This window comes from Phyllobates terribilis, unplaced genomic scaffold, assembly GCF_046119375.1.
Source record: "Phyllobates terribilis strain yellow unplaced genomic scaffold, ASM4611937v1 Scaffold_4__5_contigs__length_816908805, whole genome shotgun sequence".
Lineage (NCBI taxonomy): Eukaryota > Metazoa > Chordata > Amphibia > Anura > Dendrobatidae > Phyllobates > Phyllobates terribilis.
Window position 1 is genome coordinate 674,589,318 of NW_027362764.1, and position 11,771 is coordinate 674,601,088.

The window sequence follows — 11,771 nt, forward strand, 5'->3', positions numbered from 1 at the left end:
ATTCTCCCACGCTGTCAGTGACGTGCATAAGGTGAGCTCATGTCCAATGAACTCAGCTCACCTCCTGCACGTCACTGACAGCGTGGGAGAATTCTCCTGCACTCAGCGCTTCAGCGTGAGAATTCTCCCGCTGAAGCGCTGAGTGCAGGAGAATTTTCCCACGCTGTCAGTGACGTGCATAAGGTGAGCTCATGTCCAATGAACTCAGCTCACCTCCTGCACGTCACTGACAGCGTGGGAGAATTCTCCTGCACTCAGCGCTTCAGTGTGAGAATTCTCCCACGCTGAAGCGCTGAGTGCAGGAGAATTTTCCCACGCTGTCAGTGACGTGCATGAGGTGAGCCGAGTTCATTGGACATTAACTCGGCTCATCTGGATGCCCTCACAGAGAGACACTGTGGAGCGCAAGCAAGCCTGCGCTTCTCAGTGTCTGCGGGATGACAGGCTGGATGGCAGCGTTCTGCTGCGGTCCAGCCTGTCATCTCGATGTAGCAGAGCTGAAGCTGTCATGGGAACCATGGAAAGGTAAGGATGATGTTGCTTTATTATTTTTCTTTTATTTCAGGAGATCGTTGGCTTCAGCTGGAATGGGCGTGATGGTAAGTATGGTTTAATTTAGAACAATAAAGAATTGTGTGTTTATTTCAATTAAAGGACTTTATTCTGGGTGTTGTGTTTTTTTTAAATACTTTACTAGAAATTCATGGTGGTCATGTCTAATATTGGCGTGACCCCATGAATTTCGGGCTTAGGGCCAGCTGATAATGCCAAGCTGGCCCTAACCCCTTTATTACCCAGTGAGCCACCGCATCAGGGCCCTGGATGAGTTGGGTACAGCGCCAGAAGATGGCGCTTCTATGAACGCGCCATTTTCCGGGGTGGCTGCGGACTGCAATTTGCAGCGGGGGTGGCCCAGAAAGCTTGGGCCTCCCTGCGCTGCAGATTCCAGCCCCCAGCTGCCTAGTTGTACCTGGCTGGACACAAAAACAGGGCGAAGCCCCACGTCAATTTTCTTTAAATTATTTCATGAAATAATTAAGAAAAAAAGGGCTTCCCTATATTGTTGTGTCCGGCCAGGTACAAATAGGCAGCTGGTGGTTGGGGGCAGCCCGTTCCTGCCTGCTGTACCTGGCTGGACACAAATATAGTGCGAAGCCCCACGTCAATTTTTTTTAAATTATTTCATGAATTTCCTGAAATAATTTAAAAAAATTGAAGTGGGGCTTCGCACTATATTTGTGTCCAGCCAGGTACAGCAGGCAGGAACGGGCTGCCCCCATCCACCAGCTGCCTATTTGTACCTGGCCGGACACAACAATATAGGGAAGCCCTTTTTTTCTTAATTATTTCATGAATTTCATGAAATAATTAAAAAAAATTGAAGTGGGGCTTCGCACTATATTTGTGTCCAGCCAGGTACAGCAGGCAGGAACGGGCTGCCCCCAACCACCAGCTGCCTATTTGTACCTGGCCGGACACAACAATATAGGGAAGGCCTTTTTTTCTTAATTATTTCATGAATTTCATGAAATAATTAAAAAAAAAGTACGTGGGGCTTCGCCCTATTTTTGTGTCCAGCCAGGTACAACTAGGCAGCTGGGGGCTGGAATCCGCAGCGCAGGGAGGCCCAAGCTTTCTGGGCCCCCCCCCGCTACAAATTGCAGTCCGCAGCCACCCCGGAAAATGGCGCGTTCATAGAAGCGCCATCTTCTGGCGCTGTACCCAACTCATCCAGGGCCCTGGTGCGGTGGCTCACTGGGTAATAAAGGGGTTAGGGCCAGCTTGGTATTATCAGCTGGCCCCAAGCCCAAAATTCATGGGGTCACGCCAGTATTAGACATGACCGCCATGAATTTCTAGTAAAGTATTTAAAAAAAACACAACACCCAGAATAAAGTCCTTTAATTGAAATAAAGACACAATTCTTTATTGTTCTAAATTAAACCATACTTACCATCACACCCATTCCAGCTGAAGCCAACGATCTCCTGCAATAAAAGAAAAATAATAAACCAACCTCATCCTTACCTTTCCATGGTTCCCACGACAGCTTCAGCTCTGCTACATCGAGATGACTGGCTGGACCGCAGCAGAACGCTGCCATCCAGTCTGTCATCCCGCAGACACTGAGAAGCGCAGGCATGCTTGCGCTCCTCACTGTCTCGCTGTGACGGCATCCAGATGAGCCGAGGTCATGTCCAATGAACTCGGCTCACCTCATGCACGTCACTGACAGCGTGGGAAAATTCTCACGCTGAAGCGCTGAGTGCAGGAGAATTCTCCCACGCTGTCAGTGATGTGCATGAGGTGAGCTCATGTCCAATGAACTCAGCTCACCTCCTGCACGTCACTGACAGCGTGGGAAAATTCTCCTGCAATCAGCGCTTCAGCGTGAGAATTTTCCCACGCTGTCAGTGACGTGCATGAGGTGAGCCGAGTTCATTGGACATGAACTCGGCTCATCTGGATGTCGTCACAGAGAGACGCTGAGCAGCGCAAGCAAGCCTGCGCTTCTCAGTGTCTGCGGGATGACAGGCTGGATGGCAGCGTTCTGCTGCGGTCCAGCCTGTCATCTCGATGTAGCAGAGCTGAAGCTGTCGTGGGAACCATGGAAAGGTAAGGATGAGGTTGCTTTATTATTTTTCTTTTATTGCAGGAGATCGTTGGCTTCAGCTGGAATGGGCGTGATGGTAAGTATGGTTTAATTTAGAACAATAAAGGATTGTGTCTTTATTTCAATTAAAGGACTTTATTCTGGGTGTTTGTGTTTTTTTTAACTTTGACTATGGGGTTAGTAATGGGGGTGTCTTATAGACGCCTCTCCATTACTAACCTGGGCTTGATGTCAGCTGGCATTATAAGCTGACATCAACCCCAACCCTATTACCCCCTGCCACCGCACCAGGGCAGCGTGGAAGAGCGAGGCTAAGTGCCAGAATTGGCGCATCCTATGAATGCGCCATTTCTAGGGCGGCTGACGGCTGGTGTTTCTAGCCTGGGAGGGGGCCAATATTCATGGCTCCCTTCCTGGGCTATTAATATTAGCCCCCAGCTGTCTGCCTAGCCTTTGCTAGCTATTAAATTAGGGGGGACCCCACGTCATTTTTTTTGGGGGGTCCCCCATTTTAATAGCTAGTAAAGGCTATGTATTCAGCTGGGGGCTGATATTAGTAGCCTGGGAAGCTCCGTGGGTATTACCCCCTTCCCAGGCTTCAAACATCTGCCCCAGCCTCTGCTTAACCTCCGCTAGAGCCTAAAATTAAGGGGAACCCCACGCCAATTTTTTTAATAATAAATCCTTTATTTTAATACTAAATGACAAGTACAGTAACCAACACTATCACTGTACTTCATATATATGTGACTGACATGTTTCTATCTATCTAATCTATGTGTGATGCTCTATCTTTCTGTTCTAAATTGTCGGGTACCGCTGCTGAATTGCCGGCCGGCTTTTTTAAAGAGACAGTGCATGAAAACACTATTATTTTTTTAAATAAATCCTTTACACTAAATGACAAGTACAGTAAGCAACACTATCACTGTACTTATTATATATGTGACTGACATGTTTCTATCTATCTAATCTATGTGTGAAGCTCTATTCTTTCTGTTCTAAATTGTCGGGTACAGATGCTGAATTGCCGGCCGGCTTTTTTAAAGAGACGGTGCATGAAAACACTAATATTTTTTTTAATAAATCCTTTACACTAAATGACAAGTGCAGTAACCAACACTGTCACTGTGCTTCTTATATGTGTGACTGACATGTTTCTATCTATCTAATCTATGTGTGATGCTCTATTCCTTCTTGTCTAAATTGTCGGGTACCGTTGTATGCCGCTGCTGAATTTGCCGGCCGGCTTTTTTAAAGAGAGTGTCTTCTGAGCAGTTTGTCAGCTTTTGGACACCTTTGCAGGTGTTTTCTATGTGTTTCTATGTGTTTTTGTTTGCCTGCCATTGGTTTTAACGGTGTTCGACGGTGTTCTAAGGTGTTCGACGAACAGTTCGACGAACAGTTCCTCGAACATCCCGGTGTTCGACGAACCGAACCGAACCTGAACACTACGGGGGTGGCTCAACACTAGTTATAAAGTCCATTGCTATATGCTGCCAGGGGGCAGCAGGTACTGGGAGCGGAAGTGGCGACCGGCTGGCAGATGTCTCGGAACCTTGTTGCGGGCGCAGGACACACAGGCAGAAACAAAGTCTATTACGTCCTTGTGCAGGGTAGGCCACCAGTAGTGCCGGGTAATAAGCTGGAGGGTCTTTTTTTGACCAGCATGGCCAGCCAGTTTAGACGAGTGACCCCAGTGAAGGATCTTCTCCCGATCAGGTACTGATACGAACGTCTTTCCGGGAGGGAGACGATTTAGACTCACGGGAGCCACCTGCATTACTCTGGCGGGATCGATGATGTGTTTCGGATCTTCCTCGAGATCAGACACCAGAAAGGATCGAGACAATGCGTCCGCCTTGACGTTTTTGTCAGCCGGGCGAAAATGAAGAACAAAATCAAAGCGGGCAAAAAACAAGGACCACCGGGCTTGGCGCGGGTTAAGTCTCTGGGCATGCTGGAGGTAAGCCAAGTTCTTGTTGTCCGTGTAAATTATTACCGGGTGAAGAGCCCCCTCGAGCAGGTAACGCCACTCCTCCAATGCCAGTTTGATGGCCAATAACTCTCGGTCTCCTATGGAATAATTGCGCTCTGAGGAGGAGAAGAGTTTAGAGAAGAAGCCGCAAGTTACCATCCTCCCGGAAGATGATTTTTGAGTAAGTACCGCTCCGGCTCCAGAGGAGGAGGCGTCAACTTCCAGGAAGAACTGCTTGTTGCCGTCCGGGCGATGCAGCACCGGGGCGGAAGAGAAGGCCTGTTTTAAGGAAAGAAAGGCCTCCTCTGCTTCGGGCGGCCACTCTTTGGGAATAGTACCCTTACGGGTGAGCACGGAAATTGGGGCAGTCCGAGAAGAGAAGTGTGGTATGAAGAGGCGGTAGTAGTTGGCGAAGCCCAGGAACCGCTGAATGGCCTTCAACCCCTCCGGTCGAGGCCATTTCTCGATGGCAGACAGTTTCTCTGGATCCATTCGTAGGCCGGTCTGAGAAATAATGTAGCCCAAAAACGGAAGCGAGGTCTGCTCAAAGAGGCACTTCTCGTATTTAGCGAAGAGGTGATTCTGCCTGAGCCTGAGCAGGACCTGACGAACGTCCCTCCGGTGAGTCTGGAGATCCGGAGAGAAGACCAAGATGTCGTCCAGGTACACTACTACGCAGGAGTAGAGAAGGTCCCGGAAGATGTCATTGACCAACTCTTGAAAGACGGCAGGAGCGTTACAGAGACCAAAGGGCATTACCAGATATTCATAGTGGCCGTCCCGGGTGTTGAATGCCGTCTTCCATTCATCCCCCTGACGGATACGAACCAGGTTGTACGCCCCACGGAGGTCCAGTTTGGTGAAGATTCTAGCCCCTCTCAGATGATCAAATAACTCCGGAATGAGCGGATGGGGGTACTTATTCTTCACCGTGATTTGGTTAAGGCCTCTATAGTCTATACAGGGACGGAGAGAGCCGTCCTTCTTTTTTACGAAGAAGAAGCCTGCTCACGCCGGGGAGGTAGATTTCCGGATGAATCCCCTGGCCAGATTCTCCTCAATATATTCGGACATCGACCGGGTCTCAGCAGCGGATAATGGATAAATACGCCCACGGGGAGGAGTAGTATCGGGTAACAGGTCGATAGGGCAGTCGTATGGTCTATGAGGGGGTAGTGTCTCTGCTTCCTTTTTATTAAAGACATCAGCATAAGACCAATAAGGAATCGGAAGTCCAGGTAGATTAGCTGGGGTAGGAGAAGGACGGACGGGATGGACGGGAACCAGACAGGTCTTATGGCAGTCCTGTCCCCAGCGAAGGACTTTTCCGGTCTGCCAGTCAAGCACGGGTGCATGTCTCTGGAGCCAAGGTAGACCTAGCAAGAGGGCGTGAGAGAGTCCAGGCAGAACATGAAAGGAGATACTCTCAGAATGCAGCATTCCCACCTGCAGAGTAATGGATTCGGTGATGAGTTGGATGGGGCGTGGTAAGAGACCCCCATCCACGGCAGCAACAGACAAGGGTACAGCCAGAGGTTTGGTGGGGATGCGGTATTTCTCTACCAGGGACTGTGAAATAAGATTCCCGGCTGCTCCAGAGTCCAGTTGGGCTAGTTCGAAATAACGGTTCTCCCCGCAGACGATTGAAACTGACAGCAGCAGAGATGGAGAGGATTTATTCTTGTCTAGGTCGACCTCTCTGAGAGAACCTAGACACAGGCGTTTCCCGACCTCTCTGGGCAGGCACGAATCCGGTGCTCCTCACTGCCACAGTAGAAGCAGCTCCCCTCGGCACGGCGTAAGTCCTGACGGGTTTTGACCATCTTGGTCTGGTCGACCTGCATAGACTAGAGAGTGTACCTGGGGAGAGATGGAGGGAGTGACGGGTCTCTGAAAGGTAGGAGCTAGACGTGGAAACCTCCTCTCACGGGTGACCTCTTTGGCACGCTCCTGGAACCGTAGGTCAATCCGGGTGGCAAGAGTTATTAGGTCATCGAGAGTGGTAGGAATGTCCCGACCGGCAAGTTCATCTTTAATACGGCCGGACAGACCCTCCCAGAAGACGGATACCAGAGCGTCGTTATCCCAGGCCATCTCCGAGGCAAGGGTACGGAACCGTATGGCATATTGGCCCACGGTGAGACTTCCCTGACGGAGGCGTAGCAGAGATGATGCGGATGAGGTCTTCCGTCCGGGTTCGTCGAAGACTTTCCAGAAAGCCGTGAGGAAGGCAGGCAAGTCGGACACCAGGGGGTCTCCTCTCTCCCATAGAGGATTTAGCCAGGCCAGGGCCTCCCCGGTGAGATGGGACATGATGAAGGCAATTTTGGCCCGGTCGGAGTTAAACTGGTGGGACAATAGTTCAAAGTGCAGGGTGCACTGATTTATGAAGCCCCGAGCCTGGGCGGAGTCGCCTCCGAAGCGAGGAGGTGCAGAAAGCCGGGGTCCGGGGTAGGATACCATGGTATTGGTGGGCAGCGGAGCTGCCGGGTTGTGAGTCATGGCACTGGCGATGGTTGCTGGTGGAGCAGTCAGAATATCCAGGCGAGAATTGACATTCCGCAGGTGACCCAGGATGGACTCCTGTTGCGACCTCTGACGGGACAGTTCATGACAGAGGTCCGAGAGCGAGGGAGCTTGGGTGCCACCGGGTTCCATGGCCTGAGCAAACTATAACGGGTCTGGGAGGCGGAACCTCTGAGCTACTATACAAGGGGGCGGTCCTTGTAAGGGAGCGGGTGGCGACCAGGCAGGCAGTCACAGCAGGTGACCGGGACAGTCTCTGGGTGTACGGGCAGGAGGTCACGGCAAGTGACCGGGACAGTCTCTGGAAGAACGGGCTGGAGGTCACGGCAAGTAACCGGGGCAGTCTCTGGGTGAACGGGCTGGAGATCACAGCAAGTGACCGGGACAGTCTCTGGGTGAACGGGCTGGAGGTCACGGCAAGTGACCGGGGCAGTCTCTGGGTGAACAGGCTGGAGGTCACGGCAAGTGACCGGGGCAGTCTGTAGGTAAAGTGTAGGTACGACCTGTGATGGCTGAACCTCCAGGTAGGCTAGCAAGGCAGATGGAGGATGTGTGCTCCCAGGTGAGCAAGCGAGAGTCTCTGGAATAGCAGGTGGTCACAGCACGTGACGGCGAAGCCTCCAGGTAGGCAAGCAGGCAGGTAGCGGAGAAGCGCTCCCAGGTGAGCGGGCAAGAGTCTCTGGAATAGCTGGTGGTCACAGCACGTGACGGCGGAGCCTCCGGGCTGGCAAGCAGGCAGGTAGCGGAGAAGCGCTCCCAGGTGAGCGGGCAAGAGTCTCTGGAATAGCTGGTGGTCACAGCACGTGACGGCGGAGCCTCCGGGCAGGCAAGCAGGCAGGTAGCGGAGGAGCGCTCCCAGGTGAGCGGGTAAGCTGGTCCATAGACAGACTGACAGGAGTAGAAAGGCAGACCGTCGGACCTCAGGCTAGCAAGCAGGTAGCAGGAATAACTGGCAGGAAACAGACAGCAAACTGGCAGGACTCTGGCAGGAATCAGGCAGGTAACTGGCAGGTAACTGGCAACGGGACCTGAGGGCTGAAGCAGAGTAGAACAGTGCAACAACATTGCTCGGGCACCTCCATTTTGGAGGAGGTGCCTTATATATGGTGAAGTCCTCCGGCCATTGGCCGGGGACTCCTTAGGACGGCGCGCGCGGCCCCTTTAAGAGGGAGGGAGAGCGCGCGCGCCCTAAGCACAGTGGCCGGGAAGGAGCGCGCGCTGCCAGCAGAGCGGGAGGAGGACGCCGGGCACGGAGCAGGGAGGTGAGGGGAACAGCGTCCCTGCCTAGCAGAGGGCAGGGATGCCAGCGCTACAGTTTTCATCTAAAGACTGTGTTATAAAAGAACCAAGAAGAAGACGAGACGACGACCCGATGACATCAGATGATGACGATTGAACCCGCGATTGCTTCAATTTAGATATAGGGAAATATAATTATACATATTAAATGAATATTAGTCACGGCTTACCATAACATGAATTCACATCATTATATAACAATAATCCGATATTGATACTATTATTACTATTATTATTATTATGGAAATTTAATGATATTGCCAAGGAAGAAGGAAAGAAAAAATGATTGATGAATGTATCTTCTTTTAAGAAATTTCAGTTAAAGTCCTTTTATTCTCAAAAAGGGGGAAATGTTAAATGGTTAATTATGGAAATTCATTTGGAATGTTAATCGATAATCATTTTTCTGAGTTCTATGCCTCAGCCATCGTGTCTAGTTGACATGCGCTATTTGTGTGTGTATTTTTGGTTCACTACCATATGTAGAACAGGTGTCCATACGACTGGCTATAAAAGCCCATGGTACAGAAAGGGGGGGCTCTCTTGCTCTGCCCACCCCACAAGACACAGAATCTTCATGCTAAGAAGCAGATGACATGTAGGCCTGGACACATGCTGGACAAAGACATGATTTACCAGCCAGGATCCAAGGAAAGATGGGTGAATCTCAACAATTAAGCTAATTATGGACAAATGGACAATTACTTTATAACTAATTATTGTATGTACCTGCTGCAATCTGATTCTTTTTAATGGACAATCCAAGAATAAATAGATACATTTTTTTATAAGAATATCGTGATATTGATACTTTGAGAAGTCCTCAGTAGAAAAAAATAATACAGGAAGAGTATTATTTTACAGTCTCCCATCCAAGTACTAACCAGGCCCGACCCTGCTTAGCTTCCGAGATCAGATGAGATCAGGCGTGTTCAGGATTGTGTGGCCATAGGCAGAGACAAGCTTCTCACTTGCTGCTTTCCTACTTTGAAGTCTGGATGCCGGCTGCCCTTTCCAGTGCTCAGCAAGACCAGGTCCTTTTGTGCTTTCCCTTCTCTTCAATTCTTTTGCTGGCTTCCTTAAAAGGTCTTGTAGACACAACGCCCCACTCAGAGCCGCTGAGCTCACTGATCGGCTGCAGCGCTGTCGACGGAACGTCAGCTTCACGGCCAATGAAACAGGCTGGGAGCAGAGGCGAGACTCACCGGTAGACCCGGGTAGGGTGAGTAGAGCGCGGTTAGTTGCTTTCTAATAGGCTGCAGCCGGGGATTAACTTTTAATGAAAGGGAACAATCCCTTTGACTGTCTGCAGCGCGCCAGACCTAGGAAGCGCACTCTCACACACAAGACAGCATGCACATGTGCTCGCACGTGACAACACCCCCTATCTGCCCCTACAACCTCTCCGTCACCATGTGTCAGACTCTCCTGCCTGTTTTATGATTTCAGGGCCCTAGCAGGAATCACCCCCCCCTCCCCAATTCCTTCCGCACCTTCCTTGCCTTCCTTGCACTGAGGTTAGCTCTTTGTCAGCCGTCTGGCTTGGTTACACAAGCTTCTTTGCAGAGAAACATGTTACTTCTGCTGGCCCTCGCTAGGCGGCCGGCATCAAAAACCTTCCCTGGGCACCTGCTGAAAGCCTGGCCCCTTCACGGCCCCGAGCGCTTTTAACGCCATCATTTCCACACGGCGAGCTGCGGAGTCAATAAGCACTCCAAGCCGTGGCAAGGAGCTCGATGTCAGGCCTGCGTGAAGGCGGCGGGGTAGCGTACTTAGCTGCCAACTGGCTCAGAGGCCTTGGGGCTTCCATCATCTAAGTTACTTAAGGTCGGTGTCTGGCAAGGCAGCGTTCCATGCTAGCCGAGCTGGGCAGTAGGGCAAAACGTCATCAAAATGGTCTACAGCACCCGGTGTTCCCAGGAGGTCTCCCATCCAAGTACTGTCCGAGCCCAGCCCTGCTTTGCTTCTGAGATCAGATGAGATCGGGCGTATCCAAGGTGGTATGGCCAGTAGAAGCTGCTCGATCCATCACCCGGCCAGCCTTTCTCAGGATCGCTTGGTGGCGAGCAATCTGGCCGTGACGGGGCGGGCTCCGAAGAGTCCATGCAAAGTCTGTGCCGTCCCTACAGGTGTGGTTTGTTTAGCAGTGATTCACCCGCCGCATCAGGTGTCTTCAAAAATGGCTCGGCACAGGTTCTCCTGCAGGCTAAACACTTCATCGCGGTAATGTGACAGAAAGAGCAAGCTGGAACTGTAACTTGGGGGCGGAGCGAGACGTCCAGGGGTGAATGAAGGAAGAGGGTGAGATGGTTGCCAGTGACTTTGAGCTGCTCTTCAGGGGGGAGGGTCGTGTTGCCTGCAAAGGTCTTCTGCTTGGGGTTACCGGTGGTTGCCTCCAGCCACGCGGAAGACGCTGGTCCTGGTGAAAAGGAGCCTAGTATTAAATGTAAAGAGGCAACAATGCTGGAGGCCCACGGTGATCAGAAGGATGCTGGTATTTTGCAGAGATGAAATATCGCAAGAGAGAAAGCAAATGAAAAAAAGAAAAGAGAATGAATGTGTGCACTTGTGAAAGGGAATGGAAAAAAGGCATAGAAGAGAGTGCCCCCTGCTGGTGGAAGGAAGGAAAAAGCAAAAGCCTACAGCACCTGGTATTCCCAGGTGGTCTCCCATCCAAGTACTAACCAGGCCCAAGCCTGCTTAGCTTTCAAGATCAGACAAGTTTGGGCGTGTTCAGGGTGGTGTGGCCGTAGGCAGAGACTAGCCTCTCACTTGCTGCTTTTCTACTTTGACGTCTGGCTGCCGGCTGCCCTTTCCAGTGCTCAGCAAGACCAGGTCCTTTTGTGCTTTCCCTTTTCTTCAATTTTTTTGCTGGCTTCTTTAAAAGGTCTTGTAGACTCAACGCCCCACTCAGAGCCGCTGAGCTCACTGATCGGCTGAAGCGCTGTCGACGGAACGTCAGCTTCACGGCCAATGCCACAGGCCGGGAGCAGAGGCGAAACTCACCGGTAGACCCGGGTAGGGTGAGTAGAGCGCGGTTAGTTGCTTTCTAATAGGCTGCAGCCGGGTATTAACTTTTAATGAAAGGGAACAATCCCTTTGACTGTCTGCAGCGCGCCACACCTAGGAAGCGCACTCTCACACACAAGCCAGCATGCACACGTGCTCGCACGTGACAACACCCCCTATCTGCCCCTACAACCTCTCCGTCACCATGCGTCAGACTCTCCTACCTGTTTTATGATTTCAGGGCCCTAGCAGGAATCACCACCCCCCTCCCCAAGTCCTTCCGCACCTTCCTTGCCTTCGTTGCACTGAGGTTAGCTCTTTGGCAGCCATCTGGCTTGGTTACAC

At 51.2% G+C, this 11,771-nt stretch overlaps 1 non-coding gene and 1 pseudogene across 1 annotated transcript; both read right to left on the reverse strand.

Moving 5' to 3' along the window:
* Window positions 1–10,312: 10,312 nt before the first annotated feature.
* Window positions 10,313–10,432, reverse strand: LOC141267597 (5S ribosomal RNA; annotated as a pseudogene).
* A 621-nt stretch (window positions 10,433–11,053) lies between these two features.
* On the reverse strand, window positions 11,054–11,172 carry LOC141267070 (5S ribosomal RNA). The gene has a single exon (XR_012321086.1). It is a non-coding gene; the product is annotated as a 5S ribosomal RNA (ribosomal RNA).
* Between the last annotated feature and the right edge of the window lie 599 nt (window positions 11,173–11,771).